We start from the raw sequence: 14,850 nt of genomic DNA on the forward strand, positions 1-14,850 counted from the left end.
ATGGAGTTGTTTTTCAGGGGTTGGGCTAGGCCCCTTAGTTCCAGTGAAGGGAACTCTTAATGCTTCAGCATACCTAGACATTTTGGATAATTCTATGATTCCAACTTTGTGGGAACAGTTTGGGGAAGGAAGGCCCTTTTCTGTTCCTGCATGACTATACCCCAGTGCATAAAGCAAGGTCCATAAAAACATGGTTGGGTGAGTTTGGTGTAGAAGAACTTAACTGACCCACACAAAGCCCTGACCTCAACCCCATCAAACACCTTTAGGATAAGCTAGAATGGGGATTGCAAGCAAGGCCTTCATGGCCAACATCAGGGCCTGACCTCACAAATGCGCCTATGGATTTAGAATGGGATGCCATAAAAGTTCCTCTAGGTGTAATGGCCAGGTATTCAAATACTTTTCTCCATATAGTGTAAGAAGCTTTGCTGAAGGATTTTTGCTTGTTTGTTACTAGATATGTTGCCTGCTGTTTTTTTAACCATTGCCTGTTTGAATTTAGCTTGTGTTTTGACCCTGATTTCTGGATTATGATTTGGCTCTTGTCATTCCCTGTTGTGAGCTATCGTGCTGTGCACTTGGATCACAGAACTCTTTCATTACATAGAGGTATTGTTATAAACGGCTGCATTTCAAGGACCAAAGAGGTACACAGAGCGGACAGATCACAGGGATAGTGAAGGCACTCCTTCCCAAGGGAGGTGGACGCCTGAAGCTCTGACCTTGGGCTGATTTTGAGAAATGCCATCCACTGGGAGGCTCCAAACAAACTGGTGTTATTCTAGTGCAGAAGAGAAGCTGTAAATTGGCCACCAGTGATCTTTACATACTGTAAGCCCCTGCAGATGTTTCATGTGGCCATAGTATTCCTGTAGTCTACGTGTATGTCAGGGCTGACTTGTAGTGTTTAAAGCAAATAAACATAGTGAGTCAACTTGGCAACTTCTTATTGAGAAGCAAACTGGATGACTTCTGTGTTTTTCTCCATTTTGACCAAGGGGTACAAGAATAGAATATTTTTTCAAACCACTAACGTATGTAATCCTCAAATTTTTGATGTCCCAAACTCCTTATTGCTATAGGTCTGCAAGCTTGACATGGCAAAAGCTCACCGGAAGATTTAAGGCAGTCGGGTTGGGTCAGGCACATTATAGGGTCACAACTGTATTTTGTATTTGCTATGCTAAGGCAAACACTATAACAGGTGGAAATAAGAAAGATTGGTTTTCACATGCAATTACCAAGCTGTGTTTCCATTAAATGTTTGTGCAAATAAGTGACTGTTGAATAAGTCAGCAGTGAAACCATTAACGAATATTATTTCGAATAATACTTGCTGGCAAGATCAAGATCTATGCCTCCGACCTCAATATGGAGCAGGCTAATGCTACAAAAAACACTGCTTATATTTCCAGGTAAAATGTGTCCTGTTATTGTTACGCTTGTAAGGAAAACAGCAATGAGTAAAGATGTGTAATGAAGGGTGGGACTGCTACATTGTATGTGGTTAATAATGTACAGAATGGACCCCTTGCAAATAAGTACACAAGAATAAATCATTCTGAAACAATCCTATTTATTGAGATCACAAGGCAATTGTTATTTGAGTTTTAAAAGCATTATTTTAGTAAACATAAAATATACCGAATCACTAATGCAAATTCTATTGTCACTCTTTTAATATAGCATTCTACACTGAATTACCATGCATTATCCTCTATAAATTAGCGAATTCCATTTCCATTGCGGTTCTGCAAACTACTTCTTTATGCTCCCTACAACGAAACAGACCTAAGAACTTTTTTGTGATAATTCAGTATTTCCATTAATGGTTTTTCGGTTCACATATTCAAAATGTGCAAAATCTAGGTCAATGAAGATGACGCCACTTCAGAGTCTGTTGATAGCTAGCCAGTGTCCATCATGGAAATAATAAATAAAACTGCAAAGGGAGACCTTTTGACCTTTCTGAAAAATTTGAGGAAATATAACTTGTGGAATCAATTCTATCTGCTAAATGACTTTAGTTATTGTTCTTTGAAGTCAGTTGGACTTCTTCTGGACTTTTGATTCAACTTCTCATCTCATAAGTGGCGAGTGCATCATCTAGCTAGCATATTTTTGCAATGCCTATAGTCATGAGGAGAGAAAAGACACTAATTGTCTAGTTATGTTTTTGAAAGATTGCCTTTGTGTGTAAGTCAGTGTGCCCTTGTGTTTTATATCTGTGTGTTTGTGCCTGGGTGCCTTCACTTCATAAAAGCTGGCTTCGAGCTTGGGCTGAGGAATTCTATTCAGATCTGCACTGAACACCATGGGCCTGGGTCTGGCTGATAGTTCAGGCTCTATATCTTACCCTATCATTAACACCGTCCTTCCCATACGGTCATTATTAAAAAAGAACTTATCAACGATCACACAATAACTGCCCTCATCAAATCATCCACCCAGCTTGCCTCCTTCCGCCCTATTAGGTTTATTCAATGGCTGCAGGTTCTGAGCATAATCATGTTGCAGTCACCACAGATCCCTGTGAACGGACCCTGTGTTTGCATGATTCACTGCTCTGGGATTAACCACTCCAGTGCAGCATGCAGTGCTATAATCCATCCAGAAAGATGAATAGGAACATATTGGTTGCATGTGTCTTTGCATTTCTCTCCAAGTACTACCAACAAATACTACTACTAACAAATATTATAAAAAAAAGGAGCAGCCTGGTGGTGCAGTGGTTAGCACCTCTGGGACACGGGTTTGAGTCTCCACCTGGGTCACGTGTGCGGAGTTTGCATGTTCTCCCCATGTCGTCGTGGGGTTTCCTCCGGGTGCTCCGGTTTCCCCCCACAGTCCAAAGACATGCTGGAGTTTGGGACGAGACTGCAAGGGATCATGGTGGACTTAAAACATCCTTACAGCCTATAAAACCTCTCTTTTACTGGCTGCCTGGATGATGGAGTAAAAGCATGCATTCACCTCATCCCGGTAAATAGGAAAACTATTACACAATTAGTCATTGGCTGCAATAAATTAGCTTTCACTTTGATATAAAAGACAAGCAGTGCTGTGTGTGGAATGTTTTCTACATCCCAGATGAGTGTCAGCAAATTAAAAACATCTGTTTAGTTAATTGCGCAATTTTACTAAAATGGATTTAATTATTTTTTTACTTGAGGGACTTCATTGTGAAAAGTGTGCCTGTTTTGGAATAAGGCAGAGGCAACAAAAACACTGAAAAATAAACTTGATAATTTCTACAACCGGGGCGGCATGGTAGTGCAGTGGTCGTCGTGGGGTTTCCTCCGGGTACTCCGGTTTCCCCCCCACAGACCAAAGACATGCTGAGACTAATTGGAGTTGCAAAATTGCCCATAGGAGTACGTGTGTGAATGAATGGTGTGTGAGTGAATGGTGTGTGAGTGTGCCTTGCGATGGGCTGGCCCCCCATCCTGGGTTGTTCCCTGCCTCGTGCCCATTACTTCCGGTATAGGCTCCGGACCCCCCGCAACCCAGTAGAATAAGCGGTTTGGAAAATGGATGGATATTATAAAAAGTACAAAGAGCAATCAGAGAAAAAAATGTTACAAAATATTATATTTCATATTTGTAGGAAGGAAACCCTCTCTACATGAAGATCGTTAGTTTAATTAACGAAGAAAATTAATTGCTTTATAGGCCGGTGTGAGCCTTAGGTTTGTCATTCTTCAAAAAATAAAGAAAAAGAAATAGAGATGGCAGCTGTCAGACTGAATATGTGAAGTTTGGTGTATTTGAGCACAGAAAACTCCAATGACAGAGTCTTTATGTATGTCTGTGTTTGTATGAACAGGGGGTTTCATCGGCTGTTAGGAGGCTGTTGGGTTGTTAGGGTTGTCGGTCTTTATACATGGTTGTCCATGTGTGTTAGGGTGCCATCTTTGTGTAGCTAAAGAGTGTATCCGCTTATTGGTAGTGTCTGTGTTTGTTCACTTCCATGTTTTTTGAAGGGGTGTCTCTGTGTATTGCTCATTTCATTTTGTCTAGTCGATGTCCTTCTCCATGTAAAATAACTGTAGAACCAAATAATAGGAGTGATCAGCAGCTGCCCATGTTTATTAACACAAGAAGATGGAGAAGTGTTAAGGCCGACTGGCGGCCTGGAGCAGGAGTGATAAAGTGGGAGACTGAGAAGTCGAGAGTGTGAAGAGGAAGGGAGAATGGTGTTCGAGAGCCGAAGTGAACAGAGCTTGTCCAGACGCTATTTAAGCCCCCATTATTTACACTGGGAATAAGACAGTATGTGTGTTTTTGGATTGTCCATACTGATCAGAGCACAAACCACTTGTGACACACCTAAATCACTTAACACTCACCTTCCCAGAATCATGCTGCAAGACAGACCCCCTTGACCAGAGCAACTTCCATTGCCATCCATATAATGAGAAATCACTGTGTCCCCTCACAGACTCCATGTTTATTTAATCACTTCCTTATCAAAGTGTTTTCTAATTTACAGAAACACATAGATAGATAATAATCCATCTCACTTCATTGTGATTTAGACTCAGCTGGGCGTCTTTGTGCAAATGCAGTGAAATGGTGACGTGTGTATGGAAACGTGGAGACACGATAAAAAACACTACACAAGTCAGAGTACACAGTAAGATACACAATTGCTCAGGGAAAATAAATTAGCATTAATGAACTGATTCTTAGGTTGGAATGAAATTGCTAATTACAGAAGTAATGTGCTGAAAGAAACATAGAAGACAAAGAATGGATGTGAGAATGATGCAAAATCCATTATGTCTAAAAATGAGATACAGAGTTACAGATATGAGAAGATGTTGGAATCCGTTAATATTGCAAAAACTTCATCTATTCATTATTTTTTATTTAAAAATGTAAGTGCCTAGTTCTGCTGACCCAAGATAAGTAGGCTAAGCAATTAGAATACAGATGAATGGATTGATGCCTTACAGACATGGCTGTAGGAGTAAGACTACAAAAATGAAAGGGAAGATGAAAAACAAATAACTTCATCCTATCATACGGCTAAAACCATTGCCAGTTGTCACTGTCTTTTAAAAGGCAATGGGATTTCTGTGATTTAATGTAAAGAAATGGATGCAAGCCTCTTATGATCCTTATAACTAGTGCTAAACCATTCACACACAGTGGTGCACTGAGGGATGAATGTGCTTAGTTGAGCTGACCCTGGTCATATTTCAAGTCAACAATGAGAGAGGTGTGGGGGTGCGGCTGCCCGTAAGGGGTGGCCATTATTTATTTGCTCAGGGGATTTATAATCATAGTTAATATTCCACCTCCACAGTAGTGCACTTTTTGAATAAACCATGCAAACAAGTAGCATCCTTTTGCAACTTTTATATTCTTGCAAAATCCCAATGCTATTCCAAAGGCTACCTCTTTGTAGTTCTGGTAGTGTTTTGTGAGTCATAATTAGGATGTTTTTGTCAAATACAGACACTCCTCACTTAATAGCCGAGTCCTGTTCCTACAATTAGGTTGTTAAGTGAATCGGTCGTTATGCGAGGAGTTAATCATCAATGGGATTACAAATAACTGATATACTAACATATATACTATAGGCACTTATGGCAAATTAGCATCACTGCAATCCAGTGAATCAGATAGGCTGCTTTTTCACATTACTGAAGTAAAACAGTGCATTGAAAATAAATACTTGTCACTTGTACAGCTAACTATCATATGAAACAAGTAAAAAACAATGTACAGCCATTGCTTTCGAAGACGCAAGAAAAGTTTGGATAGCTCCATTGTGAAAGGAAAATTTTGAAAGCAGTCATTGCAAAACTTTGAACTGTTTTGACTGTTGAGGAGATTCTTATGAAATGATGTTCCATGAAAAAAAATAGATCGGTTTTTGTCTCGATGTTTCATATATCAGCTACCTGCTGTTTGAGCAAGGGATTACAAAAAGTTCGATTAACGTTATGAACGTGTTTTGGCTTTGGAAGAATGAAAAATACAGTAAAACAAAAAGTAGCTTTCTTATTTTTCTACATTTTGCTAGAATTTAACCACCTGAACATGCATCACATCGTAATTATGATTCTCCAACTCCCTAGTCGGATCTTCCAAGTAGGATTTGAAGGCAGTATAACACAGAGGAACGTCTGTGCTTTAAAGGCTACTGGAGTTCCATTTCATATAGTACAAAGCACATGTATCAAACTAAATGCAACATATTGAAATAAAAGTCGATCGTAAGTTCAACGTAAACGTGTATGGCATTTCAAAATAAAAATCAATTACCGAAAGCAATAAACAACCTTCCTTCGCTAACCCATATAATTCAGAGACCAGAACAAGCAGAATATAACAGAAACGCTGTGCTACCATTTCCACGACCAAAGTTCTCATACAGTGTACAAGACCAATTGATCGGAGAGCAGGTTGTAAGTCTGCGCTGTCATTAAACTGACAGGTGTTTGAGTGAGGAGTGTCTGTATAATGAATAAGAAATTACTTCACAGTAACAGTATTTTCTTCCAATAAACTTCCATAGATTGTTTTCTGTTGAAAAACGTTCATCTGAAGGAAACTGCTCAGAAGTAGCCTGTATACTTACAATGTGGTGTGTTTGTATATGAAGGAGATATTTGCTCATTTGTATGTATGTCAATGAAAGGAGACATCAGCAGACACATTCTTATATATGGAGAACATAAGCATGCTCATGACAGAGAATGCAGGCATGTGACCGTGTGTGTGAAAGAATGTTATTTCATGTGGGAGTGCAACCATGCAAATGCATATGCTGGACCGCATGTGTCTGTGAGAAACAGTCCGTGTGACTGTACTGTAAGTCTACAAAGGGACGTGTATGGGCTCTGTGACACAATAAATGCAAGTTGGGACATTCCTTTTATAATGCTCCCATCAGTGCCAGACCCAGCTTGGGAATGAGCCATTTTAACTCCTTCAAGGAAGACAGCCATATCTCCTGCTTGTGGGGGACACTGTTATTATCATTGTTACTGTTACTATCACATTGACTGTTACTAATATACTGTAGGCCCTGCATGTTATACTTTTACTCACACTGTCACAATGGCTTCCATGGAGCTCTAGAGGTATTGAAAGTCCCAAAATACTGCTATGTTTTCAGAGAAAAAGCAACATGTTATTCTTAAAGAAAATAACTATAGAACATCTTAATAATTCAAGAGTGAATGTGGTCCAAGGCATAACTTTTGCTGGAAGCAACGCAGGAGAACTGAAGAAATTAATCCTACAGCCATCGTCATTCTCTGCCAACACCTGATAAAAAATCTATATTCTGTTTTATGTCTATTTGGTTGCTAAGAAACCAAGTAAGTGAATATATTGAAAAGAAAGCCATAGCAGAGGTATCCTCAATGTTCTCCTGATTTTTCTTGAGACACTAAATGCATGAATGCTAGGCTGGAATTACAGTACAGTGGTACGTCGGCTCACGACCTCAATTCATTCGAGGACTCAGTTCATGACCCAAAAAGTTTGCGACCTGAATCAATTTTTCTCATTTAAAATAATGTAAATACAAATAATTTGTTCAGACTTCAGAAACACTGAATTATTTCATTTTTAAAATGTTTTTCTGTGACAGAGAATATAGACTTAAGTTAAAATAACCTTAATTATACACAAATAATGCTAAATTAAATAAAACAGTACAACTGAGCATACTCTTGTTGGCTGGCTGGCCGCTCGAAAGACGGCAAAACATGGAAAAGAACCACAAAACATCCCCCCCAAATAAACAATTAACATTAAAAGACAAAAACAATACAGTAATTTCAAAAATGTGATTTTTTTTTTTATACTGTACATTATTTTCATATGCCTGAAATTATGTACATTTCCTGATGCAACGCATTGTATGGCGATGAAATTCTTTGTTCATTTGTTTGGTGAAACTTTAAACTGTGCTCACCTATGTAGAGACAATTTGCAGATCTCAGTCACCCTTTTTGCAAAACTCGAAACATTCTCATTCATTAAAACACATTTTGCGCTATGGTGAACTTTGAAGCAAAATGGGAAAGAGGGGCTGCGAAAGTTAAGTGCAGCCAGCACACAATAGTCATTTACAGTTTTTCCAATTGCTGAAGCACAACTTTGGAACCCGATTTTTCACAACACTTCACACAATTAGCACAACACCTCGGATTTTTTGCAAAATGGAACACTTTAGTCAAAACTCCACAATTTCTTACAAAAACCCTATTTTCTTGTCAAAACATCCAACACATCCATCATATAGTCTGATTCTGTTTGATTCAGTTAAACACTCCTGTGCTTATCTTAAAACATTTACACAGAGAAAATATAAAAATAGATTAATAAACACTACATGACACCGGTTGTGCAGACCAATGGAATAATTTATTTCTCTTCATTCCGCAGTTTTTTCTAATTACGCAAGTCCAGAAAAAAGAAAGAACATCACGCTAAACATGATTTTCATTTCTCCGTCTAGCTGGGTCTGGCCACAGGACCTCGTCAACGTCACAGGCTATGATATCATTAGCAAGGCAACGTGGGAAGAATCTTTTGGAGTTATGAATCCATCCCTGTATTGATGTTACACAGGTCACAGGCTTCCTCCACAGCTTGGATGAGCAGCATCTGGACATATGGAGATCATACACCGTCCACTGCCATGCTGAAAAGAACTCCTCAGTGGAGTTTAGGAAGGGGGAGTATGGTGGAAGGTGTAGAACTGTAAATTGCAGTTCTTGCTGAAACCAGTTGTGGACATCAGCAGAACGATGAAAAGATACATTGTCCTAGACGAAAATGAATCTCGTCTGGTAACTTTGATTAGCGGCTATGATAATGGTGTAATCTGTTCAAAAATATAAAAATATAAGAGGTCAGTGTTGTAAGGACCTAAGTTGGCATGACGATGGAGGATATATCATTCTGTGATATAGCTGCACAAAGGGTAATGTTACCCCCACGTTGCCCTGGTACATCGACAGTAACCCTGTGGCCAATGATATTTCTTCCTCTTCTTCTCACTGTACTCAGGTTAATCAGGTGTATCCAGCCTCATCAATGTATACAAGTTCATGCTGGACTTCATCCGCATCTATTTGCGAAACTCTCTGAAATAAAAGATCACATCGTGTAGATTAGTGTACTGTAAATCTGCTATCCAGTAAAATTGCATGTACAGTTCCAAAAGGTTGTGTGTGCACTGCACAATTCTTCAGTCAATAAACAAAACTTGCCTCTGCATATTCATGCCGCAGGACATTAACCCTGTCTGCATTTCTCTCAAATGGCACTCTATATAGCTGTTTTATCTGGACTTAATGTTTAAGATACAGGATATTGTTGACAGAGAGATTCATTGGACATTACTGAAAATCGTGTGATCATTGAGAATATGGGTTTGAATTTCTCTAAGTTTGATTACACTATTGGCCAAAACAAGGTTCATGATCTCTCTCTCCTGCTCTTGTGTAAAAATGCAGCCCCACCCTCCTTGGTGTTCTCGACGTTCAGTCACGCGGGCCAAAACAAAATGCATGTCGCTAACTGTAAACTGGTGATATAGATAGTATATGCAGTAAGCTATGGTTTGTCTGTTGACAGAAGATACGTTTCTCACCTGTGCTCTTGACGAAATGTTCGAATAACTGATGCGACCGTGTACCTGCTTAGGTTGGGCTGTACTCTCAGTTCAGCTTCCGTCAGTGTCAGTTCGTGGTTTATTACATGGTCCACAAGTGTAGCACGAATTTCATTAGACAAATTTGGTTATCTTCTTTGTTCACGTCCTACTCCTCCTCCAGATCTTCCTTTTCCTCTACCTCTTCCTCCACTTTGTTCTCTTTGGATTCCTCCTCTCACCCACACTCTCCTTCTTCCTCCCACACTCTCCTTCTTCCTCCCACACTCTCCTTCTTCCTCCCACACCATCCATTTCTGTTGAAGATGGCTGACCTGTTGCCTTTTTATAGCGTTTGTTAACCTGATTGGTGTGTCCCTAATTATTCACCTGTGTGCACACCTGGTGGCTGGGTTTAATCAACTGGGTCACAGGTGTGTTCATTTGAAAGTCTTTGCTTTGATATTGCAAGGAAGTAACATTATGATCGATTTCAGTGTCAAAGGTATATATATACCTGTAAGTGTGTTTAGTGTTTTGAAAATCACTGTGTGTATACACTGTATAGTATGAAGCTGTTAATGTGCTTATAGTTGTGCAAATCTGGGCTGGTGTTTTGCTCCTTGACTGTTAGGTTTTGCTAATTATGGAAAAGGTTTCATTTTAGTGTGTAAGCAATCGCAGAAAACTGTAAACAGAATGACTCAAAACTGTTCACACACATTTCTAAATATTTGAAGAAGCCAAAGAGTGACTAGAACATAGAATACGTGCCGGATGAGAGTGCAAGTGCCACAGGTGAACTGGAGTTCGACGTCAAGGTACAAATGGCTCACACAGAGGATTCTTTCTGCATCGCCCAGCAAAGCATAGCATTGCTACACCCAGCCCTGAGACATGCTGATGAGGCAGAATGAATATTTTTCCGTGACTCTGGCTTGGCAGTTGCACAAAATTTTACTGCAATATGCTTCTCATTTGTTTACTTTTTGCTTTGTCCTTTACAGTAACTTTTCTGGAGTACTGAATATGGCAAACATTATTAGTTATCAGTCATAACTGTACAGTATACAAATATTTTTGGTAGACGACCATACTTTTTTTTTTTTTTACTATAGTCTTGCGGTTTCTATTTGTCAACAAGAGTTTTGACTGGTAGTGTTTCAATTTTTTGCTGTAGTGTGTAATGACTGTTCAGTAGTGTTTATTTAAGATGAGTGAAAGGTTTTGTGAGTTTAGCTTGAATTTTAGGGTTTGTGCTTAGTGATTTGAGAAAAGGAGAGGAGATTTTAAGAAATGTGTTTTAGCAAATCAGAAAAACTGTAAAATGTCAAGGCATGTCAGACTACTTTGCAAGTGCGTAAAGTGGGAAAAGTTTATGCCACTATAGAAGCAGTGCAATATATGCAATTAAAAAGCACCATTATAATCAAAATGTTGCATATATATATATATACATATATATATATATATATATATATATATATATATCCATCCATCCATTTTCCAAACCGCTTATCCTATTGGGTCGCGGGGGGTCCGGAGCCTATCCCGGAAGCAATGGGCACGAGGCAGGGAACAGTCCAGGATGGGGGGCCAGCCCATCGCAGGGCACACGCACACACCAGTCACTCTCACATGCACACCTATGGGCAATTCAGCGACGCCAATCAGCCTCAGCATGTTTTTGGACTGTGGGGGGAAACCGGAGTACCCGGAGGAAACCCCACGACAACATGGGGAGAACATGCAAACTCCACACACATGTGACCCAGGCGGAGACTCGAACCCGGGTCCCAGAGGTGTGAGGCAGCAGTGCTAACCACTGCACCACCATGCCGCCTATATATATATATATATATATATATATATATATATATATATATATATATATATATATATATATATATATATATATATATATATATATATATATATATATAAAAATTATAATTTCATCAAGAAACTGACTAAAAACACATCTTATGAATAAGATTAATTTTCTTGCGTTTAGGTATATTGTCTTATTTTAGAAAATCTTACGAAGTATAATTTTCTTACTGCACTGGCAGATAATTTTGCTAATTTTAAGCCATCTTTGCCTCACAACAGAAACAATTTCTTAAATTTCACAGGCCATTTATTGCAGTGTAGTCAGTTTATATATGAAATTGGAATTTTGTCTAAATATAGGAAATCATACTTGCTTAAATTTTCATTTTTTTTGCAGTGGAGTTACAATACCTGATTTCAGGCATCTTATCTGATTTCAGGTAAGTCACTTCAGCTTTAATAATCACTGCTCTCCCTGGTGGATGGATAAATCACTGCAAGTACTTTACACACAGAGAGTTAAGGGACGGATCATGTCGGTCCCCATGTGCATTACATCATTATGGGGGATCTCATTACAGTCAAGGTCCCACCCAGGACGCAGTAGGGACCTGTCATAGACAAGTCAAGGACCAGCCAAGGCCCAATCATGGAAACAGGGAAAAACTCAAGTGGCTACATCTGTAGAAGCAATAAATAGACAGCAATGAAGATAATCATGGCTATGATTAATGCACATCTCTGCTACAGAGGGCTCATAGGGAGTTACTGTGGAAACTGGCTTCGAAAAACAGTCAAGTATTCTGGCAGAGGTTATAAATGAAAGGAGAATAAACACTGGGTGAGCAACAAAAGAGAATTATGGAATAACTGCTAAAAAATGTCTTGAATATATTATGGACTATGAAAAGATGTAACAGGATGCAGGACAACACTGCAGGTTACAATGAAAGAAAGATGACAGTGGATGAATATTGTTTTTTAATCATAGAGATGAAAATAACCGATAAATAACAGTTCACTTATTGCTGTTATTAAAGCAAGCATTTAAATATCCAGTTCAAAATAGAATCAGCTAATTATAATTATTGTGTTCCCTGGACTCAGGGGAATACATATGGTTCTGACATTGGTCCACTGCTGCAGATGCTAGTTACGATGATAACTCAAAAACTTTGCAGAGGCATGTTATGGGTAACGAACTGGAACTGATTAAACTTTGAGACAGATTTCCCCAAACCTGAAGCAGCCTGATATAAAAAGGGCAGTTTTACCACTTGATCCTGATAATATCATAACTCAAAAAGTATTTTATGAATATTTTTCAAACTTTGCAGAGGCATTGTCAAGATGACTAAATAGAACTGATTAAATTTTGAGACAGATCACCCAAAAGTTGAAGTAACACCACTTAGTGGCACCAAAGAGAACGGTGAAAGCAGGTACATTTGATGTTGTGAATGCGACAAATCAAAAACGTATTTGGTGGATCTTATCACTGCTTCACAAAGACATTATTTAGATGAACATCTACACCTGGCTTCATTTTCTATGCATTTGGTTGTCATAAAGATGGAATTTTAAAATATGCACATCACAAGTTTCTCAACCCAGACTTGCAATCTCACAATTTATTATGTTTTATTTACAATGGTGGTCTCTTATTAGGGTGGCATGGTGGTGCACTGTCACGTCACGCCTCTGGGAACTGGGTTCAAGTCTCCACCATGGTTCCATGTGTGTGGAGTTTGCATGCTCTACCCGGGTTGTCATGGGGTTTCCTCTGGGTACTCCAGTTTCCCTTCATGGTGCAAAAAAACATGCTCAGGCTAATTAGAGTTAACAAATTGCCTGTGTGTGTGTGTATGTATGTGTGTGGGTTTGCATAGATCACATTTGGGGACCAAAATGTCCCCAAAGTGCAGTAAAACCTGAAACTTTTTGGGGACACTTCTTCGGGTCCCCATTTGGATAAGCTCAATTTTAGAAAAATCTGCGAATGCGACCAAAAAAGTAAAAGTGCCAAAAGTTTTGTATTCTGGTTGGTTACTTATGGTTAAGGTTAAGAGTAGGGGTTAAGGGTGTCATGAGTGGGAGTTTCCCCCCATTTAGATAGGAAGACCAACTGCCTGTGTGTGTGTGTGCGTGTGTGTGTGTGTGTGTGTGTGTGTGTGCACGCACACGCATGTGCCCTGCTATGGTTTGTTGTCCCATCCTGGGTTGTTCCCTGTCTTGCGGGCCATAGCCTATGAGACAGGCTGTGGACCCCCTGCAACCCTGAATGGGATTAGTGGTTTCAGAAAATGGGTGTATGGTTTCTACAAAGGATAAACAGAGCAAGATAAAAACGTCAGGAAATGTCTGCCTGATACAGAAGTCATCCTGACTTTTTGTCCTATTTTACTTTAGATGCTTTTTCTGTGAGAAGCAGAATTCACAAAATCATAGTTAGACTAGTTCTGAGTGGCATGATGAATGGAGCTATGTGACACATAGATAGGATCAAGAAACTGGGATTGTTGTTGTTTGAACATAGAGAAGTTTAACAAAAAAAACTGGAACCAAAGGAAAGGCAGTTGTTTCAGGTGCAGCACAAAGGAATCACAGAGAAATAAAATGGATGTTGGGTCTTGGGAATGAATCAAAGTTGGTGTATGAGCAGGTGTGACAATGAGGGACTTGATATGTGCTCTGGGGGGCAAAAAAACCAACCTGAAGCCAGTGTTACATTATCTAGCATTGGTGAATGAGTGAATGCAACACTTGACTTCAGCCAGCACTGATCACTCTCACATCTCCTGAGGGGGCAATGACTTAGTCAGCTGATTTCACTTTATCTGAGAGGGCGGGCACCAGAGCTGAAGCTTGCCTAGGGCTCCACATGGGCTTCGATTGGTACCGCCCACAACTGATAATTCTAATTCTGATGACCTCATATTGTGTGGAGACCAGTGCAACTAGCAATTAACAGCTGTGTTGCTGATTTGAGCCACTGGAGGAATGACTGATATGAAGATGGGTTGCGCAGCATGAATTAAAGCTTCCATCTTATCTGATTATGACATATCACAAGCATTATGAGTGTTATTTAGAATTACTAAGCATATTAGAAGGAGGGTGAGTGCCGCGCTGGTAACACTCATACATAGGGACTAGGGCTCAAGTCTCCACCATAGCTCCATGTGTGCATGTGTCATTGTGGGGTTTCCTCCAAATACTCCATTTTCCCCTCCGCAGTCCAAAAACAAGCTAAGGTGAGGTGGAATTACCAAACTGCCAATAGGCGAGCATGCGTGAGTGAGCCCTGCAATAAGTTGGTGCCCCTTCCTGGGTTCCCTGTCTCGCGCCTGTAGGCTCTGGACCTCTGCGACCCTGAATGGGACGAGTGG

At 39.7% G+C, this 14,850-nt stretch overlaps 1 protein-coding gene across 1 annotated transcript in view; it reads right to left on the reverse strand.

The window, feature by feature from the left end:
- The window catches only part of LOC125746981 (cadherin-4-like), a 237,362-nt gene that overhangs the window by 90,518 nt on the left and 131,994 nt on the right, over nucleotides 1-14,850 (reverse strand). The gene's annotated exons all lie outside the window — the stretch shown is intronic.

The sequence above is a fragment of the Brienomyrus brachyistius genome, chromosome 8, assembly GCF_023856365.1.
Source record: "Brienomyrus brachyistius isolate T26 chromosome 8, BBRACH_0.4, whole genome shotgun sequence".
In the NCBI taxonomy this organism is placed as follows: Eukaryota; Metazoa; Chordata; class Actinopteri; order Osteoglossiformes; family Mormyridae; genus Brienomyrus; species Brienomyrus brachyistius.